The 16,035-nt window shown below is 37.9% G+C and overlaps 1 long non-coding RNA gene across 1 annotated transcript in view; it reads right to left on the bottom strand.

Annotated features, from left to right (window-relative positions):
• Positions 1-299: 299 nt before the first annotated feature.
• Positions 300-16,035, bottom strand: part of LOC129038973 (uncharacterized) — a 24,157-nt gene continuing 8,421 nt past the window's right edge. The window contains exons 2-4 of the long non-coding RNA XR_008503269.2: positions 8,718-8,777; positions 3,757-3,800; positions 300-2,179 (exon numbers count right to left, since the gene is read on the bottom strand). This is a non-coding gene — a long non-coding RNA (uncharacterized LOC129038973). The remainder of the gene's footprint in view (positions 2,180-3,756; positions 3,801-8,717; positions 8,778-16,035) is intronic.

The following is a 16,035-nucleotide window of genomic DNA, read 5'->3' as shown; positions in this document are numbered from 1 at the left end:
AGGAAGTAAAAGCAGACAGAAGGGAGTGAGGGAGAAAGGCATGCAGGACGGCAGGAAGAATGGACTTTTATAAAGGAACTGAATCTGCAAGTTTTCCCCATGAAGATAGAGTTTACACAAAGTAGTTCTCAACCTTTTCTGCCAGTTCAGGACCAGGGATTTATTTTTCAAAAAAAGGTTTCAAATCCTCTTCTTTCTAAATAGCACTGTTCCCTCCTTAACCCTAAGCTTATAAAAACAAAAACACTTAAAATTAGCCCTTTTTCTCCTTTTGCCAGGGTACATGAGTTTTCATTGCATCATCTCACTTGATTCTCCAGTTATTATGAGGTAGATATGATTACCCCAAGTCTACACATGAATAAACAAACTCAGAGAAGTTAAGTGGGTTCTCCTGTGTTCCATCTGTAAATAGTAGGACCAGGTCTCACATCCAGGTTTTGTAACTTTAATTTTACTCTGCTCCAAAATTTCTATGGCTTCCTGGTTTCTATTCACTTATCTGATTTCTCATGCTGGTATTGCCCTGGCATTCTTGGATTTTTGCCTGGGCTTTGTTTTTCTAGTCTGGGTTTCTTGTCTAGTTCCAACTAGTTCACATTGCTATTGCCTACTTCTCAACCTGCCAATTTGCCAACTTTGTATTATTGAAGAATGTGTTCATTTAAGAAAATTCCTTTCAGTATATTTTAGACAATGAAAAAACTTTATTAGAATTTCAAATATTTCCCCCTAAATGTAACCACTGGCTTCCTGTTCACTTATAGGTCTGACCTATTCCTCCACCAAGAGTCTCTAGTGTACCTCCACCACCATGTTGGGTAAAGAAGAGTGGTTCTTCTTTGATGCCCTGTAAATTCTCCACACTGATCCAGTTGCCATACCATTGTAGAAAAAACTGCTAATTGCTTCCCGGATGTCCTGTTCTTCATGGACACACAGTTAGATTACATTTCCCATATAACTGAGTTCTGGCTGTTGGGATGTGAGTGAAAGTCATAAGTGCCACTTCCAGGCCTGGAAAAGTCTATTCTTCATATTTGTTTTCTTTTCACTGGCTTGAAGCAAACCTTTGAAGCCACATGTTGAAAATGACAGAGCCACAGATGAAAAGGATCTGAATCCCTGCTGAAAAGAGAGCCAACTGTCAATGAGAAAAACCCATTTTAGACCTTATACAAGCAAGAAATTGCCCTCTTTTTTGTTTCATTATACATTTGGGGGTTTATATGTTTCACCAATTAGCCTACCCTAGCTAGCATAGCCATGAATATCTCTGTATAAGAATGTTGCTAATTAAGGGGTGCCTCTTTGGTGTTGTGATTTGACTATAAAGCAGAATTAAATACACTCACACGTGAGAATTTTCAAAAAAGTTTGTGTATGTAATTGTGCATATTTGTGTGTGTGCATGTGTGTGCATGGTTTTTAAAAACCAGTGCCATACAGTTCCTGCAAGCTTTTAATCTATAAAGCAGTGCCCTATATTTCTGCTTTGTCTTTTAAAAATGGCATGTAGTTGCATTGCACTTAACAGAATCTTATCCCAGGGTTGGAGGGGTGCAGAGTCTTGGAAGAGTAGTCTCATCACCCAATCCACAGAAGCACTCCTAGGGCAATCCCAACCACCTGCAAGAAAACCCACAGAGTCACCCACCAGGTAGGACGGCTAAGGAAGACTGGCCCCATAACCCCTCCCACTGCTGCTCCTCCAGCAGCAGTGTCATCAGCCTGACAAAGCATTCTTCAGGCTGCTGGAGATGTAACGAAGGATTAATCGAGAGGCTTTTGATGACTTATGAGATGTCTGCAGGACTTAGGAGAGTGTGAGAAACACACAGTGACTTCCAGTGTCTACGTCCAGTAAACTAGAAGACTGGGCTTGGGGATGGGGTGGGGGCATTAACAGAAATAAAGAGGTTGGAAGGCAGAGGCGTTTGTTCTGAGAGGAAGACAATGTGTTCCACTTTGGTGCTGTTGATCTTGGGGCCAGCAGCCACTCCTGTTTCAGGCAGTCAGTAAGTGTCCTCTTCTCTCCTCTTTAGGCCATCCATCCTCTGTTATCTCTCCTTGGCCAAAATCCCTTATCTCTGCTTTTGACGAGTGTTTAGCACATCATTGAGTGATCCTGCATGCATTTCTAAGTATGGATACCCTTTTGGCGATGCTTTGCCAGTAACTGAAACAAAAAAAAAAGCAAAGGAAAAGCAGCCAAGTATTATATATCCATATATTATTTAATCCCATCTCTTTAAAAAAAATTTTTTTATAGATTCAATCAAATATCTGCCTGGTTCTTAGGCTGAAGCATAGTCTATACCATTTCTTCTATCATGCTTAGGCCGTCATACATTTTTGGGTTTATTTGTTTTATGTTAGCCTGCCTTATGTAGGACAATCATGAACATTTCTGCACAGCAACATTGCTGATTAAAGAACAACTAACAGGTCTAAGTTGATAATTGAGATATTCACTAAAGTAATCGCATCATCATTTCAGCTGAGTTGTGGGATGGAAAAAACCCTCCTGATTCTAGATAAATAAAAAAATTTCACTTACAAAGTAATTTTTGTTTCTTAGGTTACAGCTCTAAATATTCTTGAAACATCTCAACTCTGAGCCTTTCTCCAGCAGCCTTTGCCTTGATCCACTCCCAGGTTTGTACCCTAAGGCATCATCACCTGAAACAGCTTCAATATCCTACTATGATCACAGTCCTTATCCTTCCAAAAATCTCACTCCATTGCTCCTGACATATTTTATCTTTGAACTCACGAAAGTTGCCAATGTGCTGTGATCACAGGTCATCCTCAATCCCCCTACACCAGCCTGGGACCCCTCTCTCTCCAAGTTTCTTCTGATCCAGCCTAGACTTGATGGCACATTGTTTCAGCACATTTCTTCTCAGAATCAATGCCTCTGCTCAAGCCCTGATAATTGAGGACCTTTCTCAGATCTGTGCTCCTATGGCCAGACTCTCACAAACTAATGCAGAAAATCATGCTAAAAATATACTGCCTCTCACCTCAGCCAAGCTCCCTGGGCCAGAGCCACCTTTTGGTTAGCTGTCTTTCCCATTCCCTTCAGTGGCTGTTCCTAACCTCCATCACTCTCCCTAGACACCATACCCCATCCTGAAACTCTTCTCCCTCAGCAGATGATAATTCTCATATTTCATAGGGAAAAAAATGGTGTCTTTCAGGAGAGGACTTTCTCACACTCCTTTCCCCACACAGACAGATGTGTCTATAACTGCTCCATTTTTTCCTCATGTACTGCAGAAGAAACTACTACCTAAGACTGGTCCCTCCATCTATTCTTCTCCCAATTACTCAAGGTCTCTCCGTTGTCATTATCTCTTCTCTTGCCTACATCACCAATTTTCTCTCAACTGGATCCTCCCTTCAGCTTCCTTCATTTTCAAGTTTCTCCCATAAAAAAGAAGCTACCATTGATATATTCTTACTCTTTCTCGTCTCAACCACCCATCCTGTAAAAGTTGTTTGTGCTTTCTATCTCCACATCTTGCTATTAATCCCTCAGTCTTTTGCAGTTTGCATCTACTTTAACTATACTATTGAAATTACTATTGCTAAGATAATTTCAATAATCTCCAAGTTTCTCAATTTAAAGACCAGTTTCTCATTCTCTTCCTTGACCTCCCTGCAGTAGCTGAGGCTCCTGACCACTCTCACCCTCTTCAAATGATCTCTCCTGGAGTCTAGAATAACAACCTCCTTTGTTTCTCCTCTTACCTCTCTGACCAGTCTTTTTGAGCCTGCTTCCTGGACTCTTCTTCCTACCCATGTTAAAAAAAAAATGTTTTAAAACCAAACAATACCAACAACAAGAAGAATTCTACATTTGGTCCCCTTCTCCTCTCCCTCTTTATACTCTTAACTGTCACTTGGTCACAGATCTGACTTTCACTGCCAATGCTCCAGCTCAGGGGGTGTGAATATACTGTTGGACTGGGAACTGGTCACCCTTAGAATAAAATCCTTACTCCTCAATATAATTCCAAGCTCCTTAATGATCTGGCCTCTGAGGACTTCTCCACCATCCTCTGACCTCTCCCCTCTTTATGTCATAAGTGCCAGGAAAAAAAGATGAACAGAAGTAGTTACTGTTTACTGGACATTTACCATGTACAGTATAGGTGAGTGGCTAAGAGCTAACTTAGAAGCCAGGAAACCTAAGTTCAGATCCTGGGTCTGGCAGTTTGTAGCTACGGGACCATAAGCTCATTAAAAAGATCCCTTTGTGCTCTGCTTCCTCATTTGCAAAACAGAAATGATAATAGTAGCTACCTCATAGAGCACTATGAATATCTGTAAAATGATTAGAATTGTAGCTGGCGTGTAGCATGTACATCAAACAAACGTTAATGGCTACATGGTCATTATGTCAGGTAATCTGCAAACAATGGTTTATCTCCAGGATTGAATGACATTATGAGTACCACGTTCCTAAGGTAGATGCCAGAAACTTGCTTTGCCTCACCTCTCTTGCAGATAGGCATGTGATAAAGATATAGAGCAAGACTTTGATGCTAAAGAGAGCAAAGTGAAGATGCAGGCATTGTGTAGAATCCATTTTTTGATGAGAATAGACAGTGGAGGTTCTGGTGGTTAATGCCCAGTGTTAGCCATACACAGCATGGTGTCTGTGCCCAGAGGTGGCAATGGTGCTTTTGCTGAAGCAGCCCTGGGGTACAGTCCAGGCATTTTATCTGGCTGGGTACCCTCACAGCCCAACCCCCCAGAGACTCTGTGATCTCTGTGGACTATCCAGAATATCCTTTAATGACTGACTTTCCTGCTTAAACTAAATATGGTGGGACCTAGTGTTGGCAACTAATAACCCTGGTTGTTATTTTATTATTGAGTAATAAGTTCATCAATATATGTTTATTTTTAAATGGTTTCTGTTGTTTCTAAAACAAAGTACTACAACAGAAAGTTGCCTATTGGCTCGGATGTTCTCTGCACTACTGGGGACTGGAGTTCTGCCACCTCTATTGCTCAGATTCCTTTGTCAGGCGTCTGCAGAGTAGTCTTGTCAATGGGAGGCAATGGCAGATGTAAGGTGGCATAAAGGGATAAGCCACTTTTCTTTTCCTTCTCTGTTTCTGACCTTGTCCTAGGCAGTAACAACAGCAGTAGGTATGTGTGAGGTCCAGGCTTCTTGCTCTAGAAGCATGGTTTCAGAGGTGACGGAAACAGTGCACACTCTGGCAGCCTTGGATCTCGTTCCAACAACAGCTGTGGTGGACGCAGGTAACTCTGAGTTTCTTGACTCCTGGCTTTCTGCAAGGTAGTAGTTGTTGTGGTCCCAGCGGCCCTGCAGCATGGGTGGATACTCCAGTAACCCTAGTTACAGTGAGTGTGGCCTCTGAGTAACAGCATTCTCCCCTTTATTCCCAGGCTTATGTGGTAGTGACTTCATATTGTCATCAATCTCTGGGTAACTGCACCACCTTCTTTTTTGCATCTCCAGCCTTTCCAACATTTTGTAACCAATTTGCTGTATTTGCTGTATTAAGTAACTTCTGTTTAAAATACCTAGAGGGGCTTCTGTCTCCATGACTGACACAAGAACCAAAGAACATATTTTTTTTTCTGAATTCTCAGGAACATTGTTATTTGTGATTATACTTCCTCAAAGGAAAATTGTTTTTAAAGTAATAGTTGAATAATCATTCATTGAACTGGAATGCTAGCTCTATACTATGTAAATAATTCATATATGATTTTATGAAGCTTAAAAGCTTTGATTTCATCAGATAATGATGGTTGAAGACAGACTACCTGGGTTCAAAACTTGGCTTTAGCACTTGCTTGTGTGAACTTGAGAAAGTCATCAAATTTCTCTCTATGTTTTCGTCTATAATATGGAGCTAACTTTAGTGTCTAGTTGCATAATTGCTCTGACAATGAAATGTGTCAATATATGTAAAGTTCTCAGGACAGTCCCTGGCATATTGCAATCACTCAGTAAATGTTAGGTGTGCTGTTATTATTGTTATTGCTGTGGTTTAGATATGCTGTGTTTGTTCCCATCAAAACTCACGTTGAAATTTGATCCCCAATGTAGCAGTGTCAGGAGGTGGGGCCTACGGGAAGGTGTTTTAGTCTTGGGGGTGGATCTCTCATAAATAGCTTGTTGCCGTTCTTGCAGTAGTGAGTGAGTTCTTGCTCTGGCAAGACTGGATTAGGTCTCATGGGACTGGATTAGTTCCTGTAAGGCTGAGCTGTTAGGAAGCCAGGATGCCCCTTGGGTTTTGTCTCTTCAAATGTGTCGGATTCCCCTGTGACCTTTACCATGTTGTGACGCATCAGGAAAGCCCTCACCAGATGTCAGGGCCATACTCTTGAACTTCTCAGCCTGCAGAACTGTGAACTAAATAAATCTTTTTTCTTTATAAATTACCCAGTCTCAGGTATTCTGTTACAACAAACCATGCTGATTTTTCCTGAAGCAAAAAGAAACAAGTCAGCATCTTTTAAAAATCCAAACAAATGATGAATAAATTATCTTAAACCTAAAGTAAAAATAGTCAAAAGATAAGTGGTTGTCACCAGTTGGGAGAAGGAATTTACAGGCAGAACTCAGAGGATTTTTAGGACAGTGCAGATATTCTGTATGATACACAATGGTGGATCCATGTCATTTAAAGATGAGGAAACTAAGACACAGAGAGTTAAGTAGCTCACCCAAGGTGATACAGACACACTAGGAAGAGGTGGATCAGGGACTTGAACCCAGTGTAGTATGATTCCAGGTCCTGCTATCAGCCTTTCCCTGTACTCTCATATATGTCTCTGTCACAAAACAATTTGCTGCTATCTCTTCTTATACGCCAAACGCAAGAGGCTTCTCTTCCATTTTCTTAATCCTAAGACAAATAAATGTTCAAAACTATAAACTGCTCCTCTGTCTCATATTAAGTTCTGGCATTCTGGACATTGATTTAGATGTCTCCTTTTATCTCTATGTTCTTTGGAAGTGTCTATAATTATAATGCTTATACACTCAGACAAATATATGAGACATGGTTAGCAAGAGAGAGATAAATTTTCTCCTGGTCTCTATTATATTTTCATAGTGTTAAGAATAATGCAGAGGACAGATAACGAAGCAAGGCAAGGAATTTGGGGAGGAAGCTTCTTTGATGATTTTTGGCTGAATCACCAGACAACAAATCAGATCTTGACTATCCTGGCCTGCCTAGATTTCTGAATCTTGGAGCAAAAAGAGAAGTAATGGTTAATACTGAGGTGCAACAGTACAGTAGTCCCCTCTTATCTTCAGTTTCATTTTCTGCTCAGTTACCCATGGTCAACCTTGGTCTGAAAATATTAAACGGAAAATTCCAAAAATAAAAAATTCATAAGTTTTAAATTGCATGTTATTCTGAGTAGCCTGATGAAATCTTGTGCCATCTCACTCCATCCTGTGAATCATCCTTTTTTCCAGTGTATTTACATTGTATATACTACCTGTCCATTAGTCACTTAACAGTCATGTCAGTTATCAGATCCACTTTTGTGGTATGGTAGTGCTTACATGCTTGTGTTCAAGTTAGCCTTATTTTACTTAATAATGGCCCAAACATGCAAGAGTAGTGATGCTGGCATTTTGTAATAATTGTTCTATTTTATGATTAGTTATTGCTGTTACTCTATTATGGTGCCTAATTAATAAACATTATCATAGGTATGCATATATAGGAAAAAAACATATTATATATAGGGTTTGGTACTATCTCAGGTTTCAGGCATCCACTGGGGGTCTTGGAATGTATTCCCAGTGGATAAGGGGACACTACTGTGTAAAGCATGCGATATACATCTAATCCACACAGTGTCACAGATTGGTAATGGATGACTGTGTTGAATTATTAAAGTGTTTTAATTAGGTTTTCCTGCACTTCCAATAATAACTGTCCTTGGATAAGATACGCAATGAGTCTGCCTTATAATAATTCCACAATATAGAACAATTAGAAGCACTGTTAGAACAATAAGCTAAGTTGTTTACATATTAGATACTATTAGCATAAATTACTACTGAAACAAAAATGCCTGTAAAAAGATACTAGAAACACATTAAGATAAGTTGATGAGGTAAACTCTAACTCTATGTTCTTGTTTTCACATTCTTTAGGGTATGAGTGCCTTCCTTTACTAACTTATTTACTTGCAAATAATTTAATTAGACAATTTTAGTTGTATTGGGTTCTGCTTTCTTCAAGTTGGGAGTGTAATGGAGGCATGTCCAGCTCCATATTCAGGCCTTTTCCTTATGGGAGATCTCTAGGATAGTAAGTAATGGCCATTTGTCACTCTCACTCATCATTGTTTGTCAGGCTTCAAGTCAGCAGGCAGAGAGGTAAGACAAGTGACAAAACCATCTTTCAAGAACTTCTGAGACTGTTCATTGCTAGTGGCAATGTGTGAAAGAGCTGCCAGTGCCTTGGGGAAAAGCAGGGAGCTTCCCATTTAGAAACAACTAGTGAATCACCCAAAGGCCATTCTCTCTGTGGCTTCCAAGAAGAACATGGACAAGAAGCAAGGAAATCTGTTTAAATTTGATGTTTGTTCTAAATGTCATGTTTGGTGATATAATTTTGAAGGAAGGAATTTCATTGTGATGGAAGTTAAAACACTTAGAAGACAGGAGAGCATAAAAGAAATGCAAAAATTTACATTACCAAGGTACCTCCAACATTCCGAATTTAAAGTACTTTTCAGTCTTGAAATAAGTGCAGTTCCTATTGACCAAACAAAGAGACAGATTTGGTTCTGGACTGAATGGTTGTGAACTCTTTTATTTTAATCATACTAAGTAAGATGCACAGTACCTGTTTTAAATATATATATATACACACACATAATATATATATACACACATATATATACATAATATATATACATACATATATATATATATAATCTCCAATATTTATTTGTGACTACCATAATATTGGAACAGAAATTTCTCACAAACCTTATGTGGCTTGAAAAACATTTTTAAAAATTAACTTGAATTAATAATATACTTAAAATGAGACTTCTGAAAAGATAGAGCTTTCACTTTTAAATCCATTTTTATTGTCCTTACAAGGTGCCCTAATTATAATTAGAATCTTTTATGGCTATTTAATTTAACATCTTTTTCTCTTACAACATTTGCACTTGTCTTTTTTGTGTAATAGTGTATAATAATATCACATTACATTAATCTTCAAAGTGATTGCAAAGAACTTCATGATGAAGATTAGCTTGTTCTATGTTGATTTCTATTTGTTGTTGATATCTGACTAAAAGCATCATACTATAACAAAGGTAGCAAGTTATTCACTCTGAATAAAAGATTCACCTTAGACATTGTTTATTGAACATCTCTCTCTTCTGTCTCATCTCTGTATTGAGCCATTTGTCCTAACAGTATTGAGTTCTCGAAAAGTAATTATTTATAATTTTTGTAGTTTTATGTTCTTCACCCATCACTGTATTTTACTACTCAATATGATAACTTCTATACTACATTGAGAATGCTGATAATATCCACCCTACTTGAAAAGCCTAGATAATAGTAATATGCTGTATATATGTATATATACTTCTATTTTTCCTGTTCATGCTTATTTTTAGCTAAGCTTTCTAATTACTAAAAATCTAAAGCCAGTTTATCTCTGAAATCAGATTAACACAGTTATAATTACCCACTGTTTATATATTGTAATTTTAAAAATCCATAGCCATATTCATGTCTAAAAAAATAGTGTCTTAAAAGGCACAGGGCCCACGGTTGTATCTCGCCATGTGTGACATGATCATCTCTGGTGTTCTAACATGACTTATATGGAAATTAGAGGGCAAGATATATTAGTGCAAACAAAAGTAAGAATCCTGTGAACCAGGAATCTGAGTTCTAATTTTGATTTTGTCACTTAATAGCATTATGACTCTTGGAAAATTCTGTTTTTACATCTGTAAAACTTGAATAACACTTCTTATTTCACTAAGTTTTTTGAGGCTTACATGAGTTATGACATTGTCCAACATCCTGCATGGCTTCAAATAAGTGGTCAATACATGTTAATTTCCTTTCTTCCTTTGAGCTCCAGTTTCCTCATCTGTAAATCTGCTATATCTCTACAGCCAAGTAGCATACTGAAGCTGTCTTGTACCAGCTCATCGGAGCCAACTGTTAAATTTAGGAACTTGGCAAGCCTTTTTCAAAAAAATTAAATTATATAAACCTACAATTAAGTAAATTATATTAAAAACAATGGCTACAAATATTCAAAATTCATTACTTCCTAATTATTTTACTACATATTTCTATTATCTAGGCTGTCAAGTTTATTTACACGTATCTGTGTGGTAGAAATACTACAAAAACAATGCCACATTCTGTGAAGTAACGTTGGAAGCTTGAAATGGTGGGAATATTTACACCAGAAAGATTGTCAAAAGTTTTAAATCAGGGCTTTTTCCCCTAGAAAACCAGTTGCTAAACATTTATGTGAGTGTTCCATATACCTAAATGATTTTGAAATGGAAAAGCACTCCACACATATAATTTTAGAAGTTCTTTCCAAGTTTAAAATTCGAATGTTCCTATAATCATGTTGAAATACTGTGCAATAAGAGAAATGGATGCTATTAGGGATCATGGAAACAACAGTAGTTAATAGCATGCTGACTGTAGCTTGGGACAGGTGGTCCTGAAGACTGGGTATAAAAAGTGATTGGCCCCTTGGATTTAAATACAACATTTAAAATGTGACCATAAGCATTTGGCAGCCATGTATTTCAAGAAGTAAGCCCTGTACATGGCCCTAAATATCATTTAGTCTCTCATTCTAATTATAATCTGTAATTCACTAGCTCTACTTTTAGAGCAGACATGACAATACTTGCATGTCTATTCTTTATGGTGTCATAATGTGCATTTATAAGGTGCCTTATTGATAAATAATTGTATCTGAGCACCCACGGCCTTAAAACCTAATTCCATAAGACATAAATTCTCAAATGAAGTAAAAGGTTTTTACCCTAAAAATATTTTTTAATTATTTAAGACCATGTTACCCACAAAAAATGCGTCATTTACTCCAAAGTTCCAAGGGAAAAAAGAACTAAATATGGACTATAAAATACATGCTAGTGATGGAGTGTCATTATTTGTAGTATTCTTTCTTGTTAGTGCTCTTAAGAAAGCTCTTAAATCTCATAAATCTCTACTTTGAAGTAACTGTTTACAACTAAGCCCTTTTTCATCTTGAAGTTAACAAAAGGTTGAATCTGCTAAAAAAAAAAGTAATCTCAGCATGCCAACTTTAAAATAACAAAAAATCATAAATTGTAATGTTTAGAGGGAGTACTATAAGTCATTTCAAAAATAGAATCTGGAAAATATAAAGAATAAAAAGCAGGTTAACATTTGATTAATATTTCCAGCAATGATTTTATCTCTCTTATACTAAAATTCATTTTACTTATGCAAGAGAATAGTCTCTATTACAAATTACTTTATTATGAGAAAATCTATTCTAACTTGATTATATGATTTGAGTGGATATTATGAGAAAATAATATTTTATTGATAAATTGTATTCCTAAATTTTATATTTTGCTTTTAAATTATTAAATTATTTTTCTATCCACATTTTTTCTTGTATTAGTGCACAGTGTTCTTTTTAACATTATAATTATGAGATTGGGTATGGTCTCTATTGCTTACTGATCATGAATAAATTAATATGATTCTTCTGATTAGTCTCTTGCACTCACAAAAATAAGGAATAACAAAACCCAAGAAGCAGTTCTAGAAAGGTTTTTATCAAGCAAAAGTTGATTTCCACAGATGTTCCTATTTAAGATGATATTATACTTCTTTTCATATGAGAAAGTATGGTATGGTAAACTTATACAGAGGTTCCAAATGCCATCAAGGGAACAGCCCTTCTCCAGACAATTAACTTTTCACTAAAACACAGAACATGGAAACAAATGAACATTCACATCACTTAACACTGAGATCAGACTATGGAAATAATCTATTCAAATTGCAAGGAATCATGAGCTGGATTGAGGAAAATTTAAGCAAGCCTCAACTCTCACATGAAATGAAGAACATTCAGAAAATAATACAAGATTTTAAAAACCCCCTCAACTGCACCCCATTTGTCACTAGCCACAAAGAATGAGGAGAACCAGACAGTCAGTTCTTCATGTTTCCTCCACCCCAGCCTTCACACACACACATCCTGTATCCCAATAAAGATAGGAGACAACGGACAGAACCCCCACCACTTGTCCTTGGGAGGAGATAATTCTATAGTGCCTACATTCCTCCCGAGGTCCCCAGTGGAATTAAGTCCCAGTTGTCCATAGTTGGCAATGAGCTCAATCTACTTTGACTTTGTCTTTCTTTCTGTCTCACACTCTCTCACTCCAGTTTCCGGGGCTCATGCTGTAAATTAACTACCCGCCTCTAAGTCCTTATTGCAGGCTCTGAATTCAGGGAAACTCAAACTAAGACAAATTCTCTATTACCTCCTTCTTTGGCTTCTTCATCCTTGTATTCACCCTTTGAAATTTAGCTCAGTGTCACCCCATTGGAACAGCTTTACCTGACTGCCCTGACTCAGATACCTCTTTCATTAAAACATTATAATTATTGATTAACTACAGTCTCCCTCACCATTAGATTGTAGTCTCCTGAGTATCAGGACATGTTGGTATTGCATTTTTACACCAGTGTCTGGTACACTGTAGGCTCCAATAAATATGTGTCAAATAGGTAGCTGAATAAACGAAAAAAAAAAAAGAATAAAAGGAGAGGAAAGGAAGAAAACCAAAGACAGCCTTCTCTTGCTAACATAAAATAAATTAGGAATTTGTGCGTGATCATCCCAAATGTAGCTCCCCTTAACCAAACTATATTTCCTATTTTCAGCTTACATACTCATCCCATAAAAATAACCCTGGAAAGAGCTTTCGTATCTTAATTTCCAAATGAAATCTAAAGGACTTGCTAAGATGAAGGTATGTGAGATCATTTCAGCAGCAGGAGGAAAATAAAACTCTTTTTAGCTAAATCCAACACAAAATCATTCAGAAATCCCCTTGATCAATAATTTCAGGAGTAAAAAAGAAGTCACAAGCTTACACTTGAAAAATTATTCATACCTACTACAGTAATGGTAGCAAACTCTGGAACAGTCGGACAAACCCTAGGCCAAATGCTAAATAAATCTTGTGCTGTGCCAGGTAGGAGATGCTCAGAGAGATTTGGGCCCTGCAGCCTGTCCCACAGAGCTGAAGGGGAAAGAGCTCACTAATGGGACACGAGCTGCCATAACTCGTGTCGGTGGAGTGGTGGGACTAAAGGAAATTGCTAGTTAAATGACACCTTCAAAAACCTTTTCAAGGGAAAAAACTTCATCCTTTTCTTTCTGGGAACAGAGGATAAGGAGTAAATCCAGCCTTGCCTGGAATAATCAGGTGAGCTAACTGAGGTATACAGGAATGACAGCTGACTTTCTGTCTCGCTAATGTGCAAACTCTTAAATCAGGAAAAAAGAAGGCACATGGTACAAATATAACCTTTCTAAGTCACTATTTTATAAACTGCAAATTGTGACCCACTAGTGAGGAATAAAATCAATTTATGAAACTTGACCATTAGTTTTAAAAAGTACAATGGAATGGAATAGAGTTGGAAAATATCAGAATGTTCACATTTTTGTGGGCACAGGTATATGAATGGTGGGTCACAATATAAAATGTTTTCTTAACTCTAGGTTGTGGTTAAAAGTGTTTGAAAGTCCCTGCTCTTGGCTGGTGCTTCTCTTAAATGTGGTCTAGGGTTCCCCATATCAAAATCATAGTTCAGATAAAAATGTAGCTTCTTGGCTGACTGCGGTGGCTCATACCTGTAATCCCAGCACTTTGGGAGGCCGAGGGCACCTCAGAAGTCAGTTGTTGGCCAGCCTGGCCAACATGGTGAAACCCCATCTCTGCTAAAAATACAAAAAAAATTAGCCTGGTGTGGTGGTGCACACCTGTAATCCCAGCTACCTGGAAGGCTGAGGCAGGAGAACTGCTTGAACCCAGGAGATGGAGGTTGCAGTGAGCCGAGATCATGCCACTGCACTCCAGCCTGGGCAACAGAGTGAGATTCTGTCTCAAAAAATAAAAATAAAAATAAAATAAAAAATAAAAATGTGGCTTTGTGGCACCACCCGTAGAGATTCTGATTGAATAGGTTGGGGGGCGGGGCCCAGGAATATGCATTTCAGAACTGCAGATGATCCTGCTGCAAACTAAATTTGAGACACAGATGACAGCACCTCTAGGGTTGCAATGAATAGATGTAAAGAATTATTTGTCATTTCACTTTCTGGCATTGCAGAAGGATTCTCCATGATTAGCATTTCAGGGAAGATCTTAATTCTGGATAAAAAGTAGTGTAGCATAGTGGTTAAGAGGGTTTCTGTGAAATGAGATAGAGCCAAGTTGGAATCTTAGTTTGTCATTTATTAGCTGTGACATCTTGGGAAATCTCAATTACTTTGTATAAGCGGAATCAATAACTGTACCTACTACATAGAATTAAAAGAATTACATGAGATAAAGCAGCTGGTGCATAGTAAGGCAGGAAATATTAGCTATTATTATATTTAAGAATCCACCAACATTTTGAGAAAAACGCTATTCAACTTAATTTGACAGACATTAATTGAGTGTGCAAAGAACTATGCTACGTGCTTATGTAAATGCAAAGATAAAAAACAGCCCCTAATTTCACGGAATTTACAATGCTATAGTCATAGTTTTTTTTTTTTTTTTTTTTTTTTTTTTTGAGACGGAGTCTATCTCTGTCACCCAGGCTGGACTGCAGTAGTGCAATCTCGGCTCACTGCAACCTCCACCTCCCAGGTTCAAGCGATTCTCCTGCCTCAGCCTCCTGGGTAGCTGGGATTACAGGCACACACCCAGCTAATTTTTGTATTTTTAGTAGATATGGGGTTTCACCATGTTGTTCAAGCTGGTCTCAAACTCCTGACCTTGTGATCTGCCTGCCTCGTCCTCCCAAAGTGCTGGGATTACAGGAGTGAGCCAATGCGCCTGGCTGGTCATAGCTTTTAATAGCAGAAAATCTTACAGATTACTCAATCTAGCTCTCACTTAACAGAAGAGGAAACTAACACTTGAGAGTCTAACTAAACAAGTTGCCCAGAGTCGTACAGATAGTTAAGTGGAGGAGTCAGAAATAGAACCTGGGAACCCGAACCCAGGCCACCTGGGATCCTTCCACCAGAGCGGATCTCAGTTCCTAGATAAGAGAAAGCCCAATCCTGACAGTGGTGTGCTGGTAAATATTAACAACCAGCTCTTTGTTGGGAATATGTGTGTATGTATGTGTATCTATATTATATATAGAATATACTATATTATATATGTTACTTATGTATGTAAGTTTATTCTAAACTTTACTAATATAAAGGATATGTAGCACACAGTTTACTAATGATAATAAAATATACAATATACTTTATTACAAATTCCAACTGATTCTTACAGAATGCTTTAGTTGATTTTTGCTCAATTCCTATATCCATAGCCAACCTATGATTGCAATTAACTATAATTTGACAAACAGAGTTGTATCTCAATCCACTAACTCTTTTTTAAAAATTGTGGTAAAATAGGCATAACAGGCTGGGTGCGGTGGCTCATGCCTGTAATCCCAACATTTTGGGAGGCCGACATGGGTGGATCACGAGGTCAGGAGTTCAAGACCAGCCTGGCCAACATGGTGAAATCCCCATCTCTACTAAAAATACAAATATTAGCTGGGTGCAGTGGCAGGCACCTGTAATCCCAGTTGCTCAGAAGGCTGAGGCAGGACAATCGTTTGAACCCAGGTGGCAGAGGCTGCAGTGAGCCAAGATCGCACCACTGCACTCCAGCCTGGGTGACAGAGTGACACTCTTGACTCAAAAAAATATA

The sequence above is a fragment of the Pongo pygmaeus genome, chromosome 5, assembly GCF_028885625.2.
Source record: "Pongo pygmaeus isolate AG05252 chromosome 5, NHGRI_mPonPyg2-v2.0_pri, whole genome shotgun sequence".
Lineage (NCBI taxonomy): Eukaryota > Metazoa > Chordata > Mammalia > Primates > Hominidae > Pongo > Pongo pygmaeus.
The sequence above is the reverse complement of the archived record's forward strand: the minus strand, read 5'-3'. Positions and strand labels throughout refer to the sequence as shown.